Raw genomic sequence first — 14,865 nt, 5'->3', positions numbered from 1 at the left:
ATTTAAGAATTTGGTTTTTCCAAATTCCATTTAATACATTAAAAGTTCAGCAAATGGTAACATATCTACTGTAGATATAATAAAATACAGATAATTACCAAATTATTTTTAAAATGGGGGAAAATAGGTAAATTGGAAGTCGGTCTTTCAGCCATAATGCAATGCATATGTGACTGTCATTAAAAACCTTCAAGACTATTAATGAGAAGGTGACTGGCTTTCTATTAACAGTCAACAATGGGATAAAATTCCAAGGTCACCAGTGTTACTTTGGATTATTTTGTCAGTATTTTTAATCAAAAGTATACATAAAATTTATTTTCCTCTTTAGTAACATCATGCAGGGTAATTTATCAGTTTTAAATTCAAAAGCCATTTGGATATAGTTTACAGTTTTAGATAACTATTCTAGTTTTTATTATTCTTGCCGTTCTCATGAATACCTTTGTACATTTTTCAAAAACACAAGACTAAAGAAAAACAAGCTCAAGTGCATGGAGATCCAAGTGCCATCTCTATATACAATCCAAAATATAAAATAAATTCTCTGCCTTATTTTGTACTTCTAATAAATCTGCTAAGTGCTCACACTACAAGCATTAGGTATTTAAAATAAAAACATTTATGTACAGTCCCCATAAGACCTCCTATTTCATAATGGAGAAACAGGCAAGCATTCCTTGAATTCTATTAAACCAAATATTGGCTATATTGACAATTACTAGACATGCCAAATCCAAGCAATAACTGTAACAATTTTCAAACAGTCTATATATGCAACATGGCTACTAAAAAAGAGTCTTACATTAAAATTAACCACAGTAAAAAGAGCCATTCTTTGTAGTTAAGATCTGTGGTTCAGGGGTCCTTAGGTACCAAAGATCAAGAGAAGGTATAGCTGTCCTTCCAGGATACTTAGCTTTTAGGCATAATTTAATTTCCCCAGAAGTATTTTTGAGTGCACCATTCTGAAAATGCACATACACAAGTTCTTATATATAAACAACCAAATACAACACAGGATTTTTTTAAAAAAACTACATATCACAAGTCTTGAAACTTTAATCAATATATATAAACACTGAGTGGGGCACAATAGCAAATTATATAAGTTAAATGCTAAGCAGATACAGACCGATTTAAGCCCTAGAGAAATGAATTAGATAATGCTTTATAAGTTTCTACAATATACTTATTACTTCAGCTGCAACCTAAAGAAGTTCCTTTGATAAATACTATAGCCATCATAAACTATCAGTTCAAACATTTAATAGATACTCCTATGTCATATCCGGAGAAGGCAATGGCACCCCACTCCAGTACTCTTGCCTGGAAAATCCCATGGACGGAGGAGCCTGGTAGGCTACAGTCCATGGGGTCGCTAAGAGCCGGACACGACTGAGCGACTTCACTTTCCCTTTTCCCTTTCATGCACTGGGGAAGGAAATGGCAACCCACTCCAGTATTCTTGCCTGGAGAATCCCAGGGACGGAGGAGCCTGGTGGGCTGCCGTCTATGGGGTCGCACAGAGTCGGACACGACTGAAGCGACTTGGCAGCCTATGTCATATCATTTGTTATTAAAAATATAGTCTTTTCTTATGAATTTTTTTACTTTACTATTAAAATTCTCGAACATACACAAAGTGGAGAGAATAAGATGAAGCCCCTTACCATCTTTAGAATTCCCAAATATCCAGCTCCAACAATTATCAACATTTTGTTATTGTTTCATTTACCCACTCCCATTTCATTTTTGGCAAAGAAAAGAGTTTTAAAGCAAACACCCCATATCATTTATTTTCACGTGTTAAAAAATAGCATGTATCTGTAGCAGTTGTTTTTGCAACTAACCACAATATTACCACCTTCAATAAAATAAACATTAATTTCTTATTAAGTAATATCCAGTACAGCTCAATTTTCCCCACTTGCTCAAAAATGTCTTTTTAGGGATGTGTGCTGTGCTGTGCTGAGTCACTCAGTCGTGTCCAACTCTGTGACCCCATGGACTGCAGCCCCTGTTAGGCTCCTCTCTCCATGGGATTCTCCAGGCAAGAATACTGGAGTGGGTTGCCATGCCCTCCTCCAGGGGATACCAGGGATCGAACCCAGGTCTTCCGCATTGCAGGAAGATTCTTTACCATCTGATGGTTTGTCTAAATCTGAATCAAAGAAGGTTCACACATGGAATTGGGTTGTTTTGTCTCTTTTAATCTTTTAACAGCTTCCACTTCTTTCAAAATTTTCCCTAGCTATTTGCTGAAGAAAACATGTTGCAGTCTGGATGTAAGTGACTGTGTTCTTCTGGTATGGTATAGTTTGTCCTGTAGTCTCTGTAAATGCAGTTAGATCTGGAGGGTTGATTAACTTTAGGTTCTTTTTTGTTTGACAAGAGAAATTCCTGTTGTATCACATCATTATTAGCACATGTAGATTGGATGACCTACTTTTAGTCATGTTAAGATTGATCAGTGTGTTTAAATATTGTCAGCCTGATTCATCCCCTATGAAGTCTGTCATCAAACATTCACCTTATTAATAACTTAGATCAAACTGCCTAGATCCATTATTTCATTAGGGGTAGAAAATAATTTTGACCTCTGTAGTCTGTAAGAGCTTCCTTGCTTTCAGGCACATAAGGTTCACCTTCCACATTTCTTTTGCCAGGCCTGGAAACAGCCCCAGTTCCAGGTGCTTTGATTCCTTTTAATAGGAAATGGCATCTAAAGACAAAATCTGGGGTCTAAGGGTACTGATGGTCACTTGCTATTATTTCTAAGCTTCTTCAAGAGAGATACCAAATATGTATTTTTGAAAAGGAGAAACTTAAACCCTGAGTATATATTCATTTTTCTGATTTTAATTGAATGGTATATGTTTTTTTATTTATACATCTGTCACCCTGAAAATCTTTTTTACTAATGATATTAACAAAATTATGCCATTAGCAAAAAAGTACTTATGTGTTTTATCCTACTATCTATAATCTAAGTAATAGTGGATGAGGTTTAAGATTTCTTGTCACTTTTTCAGTCCTTAGATCTATCCTACTAGAGATATGTAGTCAAAATACTGTTTCAAAATTACTTGTAATAATTCTTGTAATTTTGTTAACATCCTGACATTGTTAAATTGTTTTGTTACCATTTAAGAATTTTTTTCTATTTAATTTTTAAAATTATATATAACATACACAGAAACAAAGGAAAAATTATAGAACAAGGTACAAAGAGGTTTAGCTTCTGTCCCCTACCCTCTTCCTCTGTAATTCTGAATTACCCTTCCATGGTTTTTTAATAACATAACAAATCTGGATATAAGCACATCTGTGTTTCCCTTCTTTTCCCACATAAAAGGTAGAACACGATACTCACTCTTTATTACTTTGTTTTCTCACTTATTTTACCCTGGCAATTACTCCTTAGCAGCATAAAGATGTCTTCCCCACTCTTTTTGAATGCTCCATTACACAGAAATACTAAAGTTTACAATATGGATATTTGAATGTGTCTAGATTTTTGTTATATACTCATAGTGTCCTTCTTTCATACTATTCTATTTATTTCTCTATATCCCCCACCATATCCTGCAACACAGAGCTCCCTGGTGACCTTGATAAAAGCAATCTTGGTGGACCAGTAGGGTAAAAACTTAACTGGGATGTATTTAAGAGAAAAGGAGAGGAGTACAGTTACAAATAGTGAATATTCACAATTTATAAGGAGTTGTGCACTAAAGATAGAAAGGGAATAAAAGTAAAAGCTGGAAGGGAAGTGGAGTCAAAAGAGGGTCTTATTTGTTTTACTGTTTTGTGTTTTTTTTTAAGAAAAGAGAAATAACATGTTTGTATGCCAATAGAAATAATCCAGCCTTAGGTAAGTGATGATGCAGGAGAGAAAAACAGAAAATTTCAAGAGCAATGTTCTTGAGTAACTCATAAGGGGTAAAATCTTGTGTGAAAGAGTTGAACTTAGAGAAGAATATGGTAGAGATAGGCAAAGAAATGTTAAGAAACTTGTACACAATCCCACTACCGCCACTCTTTGCCTCAGTTTTCTTATTTAAAAAATGAGGGCAGTAATAGTACCTATTTCACAAGGTTGAATTTTCACAATAAAAATGCACACAAACCTCTAGGAACAGAGCAGAACACTTAGAAAACATTCAATGAGCATTTGATACTAATCTCTAACAACTGCTTCTCTGACATCATGCAGTTTCATAAGGATCTAATGAGAGATTTTGTGACAGTATTGATAAGTTGTATGGCCAGTAGCAGACTACCTTTGTTCATTACATAGAAGAACATGATTAGGATACTGCTACATAGATTTGGTTAAAGTTGCAATAACTATCAATTTAATGACTAAAAAAGCAAGCCCTAATTCATGTTTGAAGAGCTTTCAAGAATCAGTTTAAAATGACGTTTATAAATAACAAAAAGAAAACTTTTAATTCATTTCACCTTCTCTACACAGAAAAATATTTGAAATTGGTAAAAAAAAAAAAAAAAAAAAGCCGAAAAGTCCATGTGCAAGGCATAAATTACTTACCTTCTGATTTTTAGTGAAAGGATGTATTGAGTGAATGGGATGAAAGAAAGATGAAAGAAGTATTTACCAACTACTTCAAAATGTAAGAAAACTATATATTAGCTGCTTTCCACATAGGTAATCTCCATTTTACTATTAAACTGTAGCAGTAATGGAATTAATCATGTACTTTATCACAAGTATCATTTTTAAACAAGATGGGACATGAAAGTATGCTAGAATACTCAATATTTTGGACTACTGACATGTATACACATAAATTAAGTACAATGGCAATCCAACTTAGTTTACTCTCATAATTATTTAGTAGATAGGTTTAAAACAATTTTTTCACAGAAACAATACAGACCACTATCAGTCAGCAACCTTATAGACTCCAGAAGCCCATGCTTGAAAAACTTAGCCATATAAATTAAACACATTTAGGAAGATCACTTAGTTTAGAATACAGGTACTAAAATCTCATGAGGGTCAGCTATAAAGTAATCATTCAGTTATCTATAATGATAATTCTTATGTGAAGATTAAAAACTCCAAATTAAAGATTTTGAGAACTCCTAGTCCTAAAACTGAGTCCCAGTTTCAGAAATACATACAAATACTCATCAAACTTTCAAACCTAACAGCACATAATCTATTTAATCTGAAATATAGCTGATTGAAATAGCACTACTAGAAGCCCAGAGACTGATGATCCCTTATCCCCAAGTCCTATTTTTTTAAAGCCTATACCCACGGGCTTCCCTGGTGGCTCAGATGGTAACAGCATCTGCCTGCAATGTTGGAGACCTAGGTTCAATCCCTGGGTCAGGAAGATCCCCTGGAGAAGGAAATGGCAACCCACTCCAGTACTCTTGCCTGGAAAATTCCATGGATGGAGGAGCCTGGTGGGCTACAGTTCATGGGGCCCCAGAGTCGGACACGACTGAGCGACTTCACTTTCTTTCTTTCATACCCACTAAACAGAAAGGCTGGGCAATGGCCAAGCAGGTGCCTCAGCAGGATGAGGAATAGCATGGCCAAAAGTGCCTAGCAAAAGGTTCTGACATTTGCAAGGAGAAAAGACCATGGCTTTCACCGTTTGCACTTCTGGAAGAGCAATCAAGGTTTAGAAAATCCATTAAGAGGCATTTGTACATTTCGTTCTTATCACTGGTCACTGTCCCTCCAGAGTCCTTTGCTAAATTTTCCATCCAATTCTAAAAGTTAAGAAAGCTTCTTCAGCTGAGATGCAAATTTGCTTCTCTATCCAAGGCCTCTCTCTCCCTCTCAGACTCAGATCCATATACCCAACCGTTGATTAGACCTTTTTCTTTTTTTTTTTTTTTTTGCCTTTGGCCACACCAGGCAGCAGGTGGGATCTTAGTTCTAGGACCAGGGATCAAACTCATGCCCTCTGCAGCAGATATGCAGAATCTTAACCACTGGACCACAGGTGAAGTCCCCACCTTCAGATATCTTAGTAAGCAACTCAAAGTCAGAACATCTACAACAGTTCTCAATTCCCAATTCTCCAGATCTTTCCCCTTACTTGTTCCCTATTTCTTAAACAACTTGCCAGCAGCTGTTTAAGCCAAAACTCTGGGCGTTATGCTCAATTTTTCTCTCACCTTGTCTAACATATCTAACCATCAGCAAATCTCACGGACTCTATCTCCAGAAGCCCCTCTCAGTCCATTTCTTTCCATTTCCATTGTCATTACCCTAATCTAAACCATTACCTCTTGCCTGAACTTCTGTAATATTAATAAATAGCATCTTTAATTGGTCTTCACACACTCTGGTCTACAGTCAGTAAACAGTGATCTTTTAAAAATGTGAATCACTCCTATCACTCTCTAGTGGATTCCTACCAGTCTGGATTTAATTCTAATTCCTTACCATAACCAGATGGCCCCAGCAGATCTGCTTTCTGTCTCTTTCCCACATCCTCTCATTTTATTCTTTCCTCCTCACTCATTAGCCAAATGGGCAATCACTTAGATCCCCAAATATGCTAAGCTCGTCACCAACTCAGACACCATACCTGTAGTATTCTCTCCCAGCTCTTGCAGACCTAACTCTTTCTTAATCATCTTTTGGGTCTTAGCTTTAAAATGACCTTTCAGAGAGGCCTTACCTGATTTACAAACTTAAAGAAGAGTATTCTCTTTTACACACCCAGTTTGTTTTCTTCATAACACAAACCACAATCTGTAATTATGCGCACAAGTTTATTTCCCTAAGTGGGATATGACTGTCAAGAACAAAAGAGGGTCCATGTCTGTCTACCTCATCCCTTTGCTCCCATAGCCTAGCCATGTCCTGCAGAGTAGATGCTAAATGCCACTCTATTAAATGAAGTGTTATGAGTCCAAAAGCGCTTACACAGATTTGGAAGACATAACTTACATGAAATTCATTGTATCAGTTATTTTACATGTAATCATTAGGAATGAAAATGAAGTGTTTAGTTAGTATTCAGTCTATGAATCGCAATACTAGCTTAAAATACTTGCTGGTGCTAAATTCATCTGGTTCATTTCTGCAAATGATACTGATATTAGCATATTACTATCAAGGAACAATCATGTGGTGGTATCTTAGTATTAACTTTTCTCTAAATAAACAATTTCAAATAAGCTTTTATCTTTCCACAGCAAGGGACCCTCAATTTTCAAAAAAGCAGAACATAACAAAATTACATTGTACCCCCCCAAAAAAAATACATGAAGCAAAAACAAGTATGGATGAAAATGTGAAGAAAGTAGAATGCTTACACATTACTAGCGGGAATATAAAATGGCATGGCCTCTTAAAAAGCTTGGCAGTTCCTCAGAAAGCTACCATATGACTCAGTATACATCCAATCCATTCCTAGGTATATACCAAAGAGAAGTGAAAACACACATCCACACAAAAGCCTGTAAGAGAATATGCACAGCAGAAAAAAGTAGAAACAACTCAAATGCCTATCAACTGATCAGTGGACAAACAAAATGTGACATCTATTAACACATACAATGGAACATTATTTGGTCATAAAAAGTAATGAAGAACTGATACATGTTGTAACATGAATGAATCATGTAAACATGCTAAATGAAAGAGTAAGACATAAAAAGTCATATAATTACAGTTCCATTTATGTGAAATTTTAAGAATAGGTGAATACATAGAGACAAAAAGTATATTAGTGGTTACCAAGGACTGAAGAAACAGAGAATGAGAAGTGATGGCTAGTGAGTATGGGGTGATGAAAATGTTCTGGACATTAGAACATCAGACAGTAGTGATGACTGTACAACTTTGTGAAGTATTAAAAACCACTGAGTTGTACATGTTAAAGGGTAAATTTTATAGTATATGAATTATATCTCAATTTTTAAAACTGTTGCTTTAAATGGAATATTCAAATGCCTTCAGATAATCAGAAGTAAAAGGAAAAAGAATTCTTTAATTTTACTGTGGTTGAAAACAGATAAAAAGTTTTCAGATCCATAAATTAAATAAGACTTGAAACTTTCTCCACTAAAAAAAAAAAATCTGAAAAAATTCAGTTTAAATATCTTTTAATTTATTTAATTTAATTTAATTTAATTTAAATATCTGGAAAAATCAGTGCTTAGACATGGTAACAAACCACACAATGATCAACTGAATTTTAAATTGGTTTGGATTATAAGCTACAGTATCAGGAAAAGAACGGATTTTGAGATCTCAATTCAAACTCAGTTTAACTTGTAAAAGTGACACAATTTTATTTATCCAGACCTACTAATAACAGTATTTTTTATTTTGATTAAAAATTCATTTCTGTATTAGTTAGGGTAAGTAATGTTAACTGCTAAAACAAACCTCAAGATCTCAGTAGCTTAGCACTATAGAAGTTCATTTTTCTCTCAATTAAAACAACATTACATGGTATCCTTTGAATATAAGAATTCAGAAGACTCAGGATTGGTAAATTTAAAACAAAGTACTAATGAAACTGTCAATTAAAATTTCTTCTGTTAAGGTACTGTCTACACAGAGTAACATGTAAATACACTTGACTATCTCTGTTAACAGCACCCCCATTCTTCCTGCTGCTCACACCCTACATCCAATAGTCAGCAAATCCTATCAGGTATACTATTAATAGTGCTTCCCAAGTGGCTCTAGTGGTAAAGAACCCACCTGCCAATGCAGGTTAGACATAAGAGACACAGGTTCGATCCCTGGGTCGGGAAGATCCCCTGGAGGAGGGCACAGCAACCCACTCCAGTATTCTTGCCTGGAGAATTCCATGGACAGAGGAGCCTGGCAGGCTGAAGTCCTTAGGGTCACACAGAGTCGGACACGACTGAAGTGACTTAGTATGCTGCTGCTGCTAAGTCGCTTCAGTCGTGTCCGACTCTGTGTGACCCCATAGATGGCAGCCCACCAGGCTCCGCCGTCCCTGGGATTCTCCAGGCAAGAATACTGGAGTGGGTTGCCATTTCCTTCTCCAGTGCATGAAAGGGAAAAGGGAAAGTGAAGTCGCTCAGTCGTGTCCGACTCTCAGCGACCCCATGGACTGTAGCCTACCAGGCTCCTCCATCCATGGGATTTTCCAGGCAAGAGTACTGGAGTGGGATGCCATTGCCTTCTCCGTGACTTAGTATAACATACTATTAATACTCTCACCATCTCCACTGCTCCACCCTAGATGAAGCCTGGTGATATATGGCAGAGCAGAGGCAGCTAAATTACCAAGCTGGAAACATCCTGTTGGCACTCTGAGTAGCCCAGAGACAGAACTATACTACTCCAAATAAACAGCTGCTTAATCAGCTGGCCCCAAAACTTAGCTACCTACTTAACAGAGATTGCTAAAAACCAAGGTAAGGAAAGCTCATCTGCTAGTATAATATGCAAAAATAAATCCTAAACTGGGAAAAGATGTTTTCTTTCTAAAAGGTTTACATATATTTTATCTGAAGTGTCTGACTATTTAATGTTTAACTAGATATCAAATGAAATACTATGTATCCCTAATACATTTAAAATATTCACAAGAGTCTAACATGAGTTTACAAAGAGAACACTTTTTTATTTCTGGAAAGTCATGTGCTTGCTTTCTCATCAGTCACTAGGTCATGTCTGACTCTTTGCAACCTTTTGGCCTGTAGCCCACCAGGCTTCTCTGTCCATGAGATTTTCCAGACAAGAATAATGGAGTGTGTTGCCATTTCCTTCTCCAGGGGATCTTCCCAGGAGACGGATCAAACCTCCGTCTCCTGCATTTGCAGGCAGATTCTTTACCACTGAGCCACCTGGGAAGCCCAGAAAGTCATGCAGTTGGTATCAAAATATTAGATTTTTTATGTGAAGGACTCAATGGGTCTCTCATGATTATGTATGGCTTAAAAAAATCATGTCCTTAGTATATCCAACTTCAACATAATCAAACAGCTCAGTAAATTCAACAGTCAACTTACATGTTGGTTCAAAGAACTACAGTCCAATTTCTTTGAAAATAGTTAACTATTAACATTTCAGTACTTAAATATAATTCAGCTACAAATGTCAAACAGCTCTAAAGAGCTAGTTCCCAGGAAGTACACAAAATATCATTTTCTATGGGAAATGAATTCTGTGAATTTGTACTGAAATGTATCTCCCTCTTATTTCCACTAGGTCCACCCAATCTAATGCTTCAGGAAATTTAGAGACTGTAAATGGAAGCACAGCTTAACCAAACTGCCTCTACCTCTTATCCTCTTACAATGATAGTAAACAAAACAAGCTCACAGAGCTTAAACAATAATTTCCTCTAGAACTCCAAAGGGACATTATCTAGTTAGCTGTTTCTACTCATAGGCCAAATTAGGTATACATACAACAGAGATGCCAGAATGTATGACTGTTGTGGTTCATACAAACAAGCAGGAATGTGAAACGACAGGCAAAGCTATGTACTTTGAAGTCTTAAGATATTATGTTCCCATACCTTCTTTATAATTTATCAAAATAACAAAAATAACCACAGTCTAAGCTGACACATTAGATTAGTATTAAAACTATGTTACCCATTCATCTGTAGTCTTTAGATGATAAACCATCTGAATACACACATCTTTTTACAGTTTACTTGTTTTTGATTTGCAAGTATATAACTGATAGAGCCAAGCCCCTAAATGCCTTCCTTCATGTTATTATATATAACCACATATGTTTAAGATCTGAGCCTTGCAAGTCAGACCAGACCAACCTAAATACAAATTCTGATTCTACTTAAAGTTCTATGACCTTGGGCAAAAAAAAAAAAATAACCAAGTCTCAGCTTCCTCATCTATAACAGAGAGCTGACAATAAAACTTACAGCATAACCTATGAGGAATAAATGTGATAAATATATAAAATGCTTAGTACAATGACTGGTATACACAACAACCACTTAGTAAATGTCAGTTTAAAATCAGAGCACCAAATGTGACAGTTAAGTAAAAGCATTCAAGACCATCAAATCTGTATTTATTATGTATGGGAATTACATGGCAGTCCAGTGGTTAAGACTCCATGCTGTCACTGCTGAGGGCCAGTTTCAATTCCTGATCAAAGAACTAAAATCCCACTACCAGCACAGCGCTACAACCCACCCCCCTCAAACACACACACGCCAAAAAATTATTATGTAAAGGAAAGGAATAAAGTTCTAGAAAAATTCTATTTTTAAAAGCATTGATACATGATTAAACAAAACATCACCTTCACAGTACTGTTATTTTCCAAAAAAGACATTAGAAAAAGGCTACAAAAGGAGCTAAATAAAATAAACTTTAGTCAGCACTCATTCAAAACTTTTAACTTTCCACCAACCTTTGATAAAAATCTTATAAAACAAAAATTAGCGTGGATTATAGCCCCTTTACATCAATAGTTCTGAGGTGATTAAGCAAGCAGATTTTAAAAATGACCTGTCTAGTTATGATAAGTGAAATAAGTCAGAAAGAGAAAGATAAATACTCTATGATATCACTTGTATGTTCAATCTAAAAAATATAGCAAACTAGTGAATATAACAAAAAAGAAACATACAGATACAGTGAACAAACTAGTGGCTACTAGTGAAGAGAGGGAAGGGGGAAGGTAATAAAAGGGTAGGGGACTAAGAAATACAAACTATAATGTATAAAATTTAAGTTATAAGGATATATTGTACAACATAGGGAATATAGCCAATAGTTTACAATTTTTTTTAAAAAATGACCTTCCTAAGTAAGATAATAGGGAATTACAAAAATAAGAGCGATATAAACCTCAAATTAGATTATAAAAGCTACTTCCACTAACAATGAAAGTAAGACTTCTATCTGAACTGTAGGCACTTTGATTATGCAATGTTATATTCTCAGAAAAGAATCTATACAGCTAGTTTTATTCCTATTTAATTCTAAAAGAATCAGAGCAAAGGCACAGTTTGAAAACACAGCAAGAGAGGGGAAATCTATCCAGAACTGAGGGACATGTTCAACAGGCACTCTGAGTTCAAGACTGAAAAATGGGAAACAAAAGGATACAAGTCCCTTCAAAACTGATTTCAGGGTAAGTCATGTTCATCTTGGTTTGTGTATAAGAGCAAATAGTAAGAAACAAGATAATGAAAAAGGTGCCTAATTGGATTTAGAGATTCTTATTTTTTATTTCCCATTTTTAAAGTTTTCTGTAGGATAGTCCATTTTACAGAATAACATTAAGTTCAACCATTTTGATATTTATATACCTGGTCTAAACTAGATCAAAGTCTGAAACTGCTCAAGTAAAAGTAGTCCTCTTGATAGATTATCTTCACCCACTAGTAGCAATTACACGAATTTCAGAATAATTATTTCACACTACAGGCCAAGTTTAAGAACTGAAAACCTAAAATCATTAAGTGATGATAAATGTCATGTTAGAATATGATTCACAATTATATACACTATCAACATGAACTGCTGCACTAACCAGGTCTTAAACCATGTTCTAAACCAAGTATCAATACCAAAGTTAGATAAATCTCCACCAGAGCTCAATTTCAGATCTGAGATTTTTTATAATGACTGTTTAAACTTCTGCATAAATGTAGCAACTGCCTTGCTTCCTAACTGGAAAACACTTTCCCCTGGGCAGCCCATTATGGATCTATAATCTTTTAACACAGTACTATACTACCAAGTACTAGATAATATAAAGCATTCAAAATCATCAGGGCAACAATAGCTCTGAAAGAACAGTTAAAAAAAGAAACTATCATCTTACCTCCTTAAAACTGTTATCAATTCTTTAAGAAAAATGTTTCTGTGAATCTTTTCTAAAACAGCTTCACATTCTCTTATCACAGCTCTAGTGGACTGTTCCCTTCCTGTGTTCCTACAGCACTCAGTACATCCCTCTTGTATGACACTAGTCACATAATATTGTAGTTATTTAGTTATATGTCTGTATCCCCCACTAGACCTGAGCTACTTAAGAGCAAAGGACTCCTATCACCTTTTTGCTTAGTACATACATAGACCTTCATATGCCAGATCAATAAATCCTGATTAAATAAATAAATGAAGCCCAAGAACATGTGCTTTGAAAGGAGGAGTATATTTGTTGTGGGTTTATTGAATGAAGGAGAGGTTGAATTAAATGAAGTCAGTATCTGACCACAAAGCTAAAATCTTAAGATTTTACACAGTGTTGCAAAGTTTAGCCAGAATTCCATTAGGAGCATGTAGAGATCCTAAAAGAACAACTTCAAATCTCCATTCTTCTCCTTCCAACAGCTCTCATTTATTTTCCTAGAAGCCATTGCTCACGGGGACCAAGGCCCTCTACCTTACCTGACCCACCAGACCCAATAAGAGCAGTAATGATGAGAGCTACGAACTTTTCTACTTCTTGCTATCAAACAGGTGCTTCTACCAGGCACTGAACTCTTCTCTGCTTCGAAGTCCACCCACCTCCACCAGGCAGAGATGCAAAGAATTAGGCATAAGAAATGATCTGTTAAACACCAACTAGCACTTGAGACACTTTAAAACAGAATCAATGTTAAGTAGTCATTGTGGGTGGTCATAAGAACCTAAGCTTCCTTTATATTAAATCATCAATATAATATTGCTTATATTGTTAAATTTCTCTGTTCTAAATAACAACTTTACAAGCAAACTTTAAGAACTCCAATTCCTATGCTGAGGACTACCTATGGCTTTGGAGTATCATTAAACAGTTGGTCTGTTCAACAACTGTGATACTTCAAATCAGTTCTAGGTGATAAAAAAAAGTTAGAATGTTAAGTGTGTCAAATCTAATAACCTTACAAAGTTTTCAGTGAAGTTCTATGAAAATAAACACATGTACACCATCCCCACTCTCTTTAACCTAGAAATAAACTTCAGATATTTTCACTTGGAGAAAACCTGCTAGAGGAGAAAAAAAGGTTTGTCACAAGGCTAGGTAATTAATAGGCTGCATATTATTTGGTACAGCTTTCAAAAGTGCCTCCAGTGTGTCCTAGAAGCAAGCGGGTTAGGAGGGCGGGGTATACAGAAGTTTGCAGCTTATCTATCCTCGAGCAGCTGACTGATCCAGATGGGCACTGACAGCCCTCCACCGGAGATCAGTGCTAAGAAGGCAGAACTTCTGGCAAAAACAGGCTTATCTCAGGTGCAGGTTAAGACAAATGTGTTTCACACTCCTCTCTTATATACTTCTTTGAAAAGAAAAAGTTTCAGAAAAGTGATAACTCTTGTTCTATCACAGTACAAACCAAATCCCTTTTGGTTTACTCACACAAAGATCCTCACATAAGTATATATTTGAACATATATCTTAGGTAAGTACTTAAGATATATGCTCAATAATGGCTCTGTTATGAACAGTACTATCGACATCCATGACTTCCAATTCCAACTACCCTAAAAAGCTATTTTCTACTTCAAAAATGTGTAAGGCAAATCATATGCAATAGGAAATCTTTTGCAAAACAAATTTTTAAAAAGAAATTGTTACCCCTGTGTAAAGCTTTGCTTTCAAGACAAGATGTGAATGAATAAGCGTTCCAACAATTTTGTTCCAAATACTTAAATACATCAGGGTTTTTACTTTTCCTTCTAAGAATATTTGTGTGAAAAAATACTGACAAACATAGCTAATGCCAACAGTTGTTTTTCTACATCTCCTGTTTTTGCAATAACTGCCCTATTTCTATAGTTGTTCTAGAAACCTAAACGCCTAACTAAACTTAATACTGTAACACTGAAACAGTACTAATTCATTAATATCTTAATATAGATCAAGTGTTTTTCTTACTTGTGTGCATAAAACAAGTGTTAAGT

General features: G+C 35.5%; 1 protein-coding gene and 2 long non-coding RNA genes across 5 annotated transcripts in view; 1 reads left to right on the top strand and 2 right to left on the bottom strand.

Moving 5' to 3' along the window:
* LOC145523620 (uncharacterized) overlaps window positions 1-14,865 on the top strand; it is a 169,983-nt gene that overhangs the window by 86,048 nt on the left and 69,070 nt on the right. The window lies entirely within an intron of this gene.
* The window catches only part of HERPUD2 (HERPUD family member 2), a 35,665-nt gene that overhangs the window by 18,811 nt on the left and 1,989 nt on the right, over window positions 1-14,865 (bottom strand). The window lies entirely within an intron of this gene.
* LOC145523621 (uncharacterized) lies at window positions 10-4,519 on the bottom strand. The gene is made up of 2 exons (XR_014066785.1): window positions 3,451-4,519; window positions 10-1,314 (listed from the first exon to the last, which is right to left on the bottom strand). It is a non-coding gene; the product is annotated as an uncharacterized LOC145523621 (long non-coding RNA).

This window comes from Giraffa tippelskirchi, chromosome 10, assembly GCF_054371585.1.
Source record: "Giraffa tippelskirchi isolate mGirTip1 chromosome 10, T2T-mGirTip1v1.2.pri, whole genome shotgun sequence".
NCBI lineage: Eukaryota > Metazoa > Chordata > Mammalia > Artiodactyla > Giraffidae > Giraffa > Giraffa tippelskirchi.
Note: the sequence above shows the minus strand (reverse complement) of the source record. Positions and strands in the feature narration are given on the sequence as shown.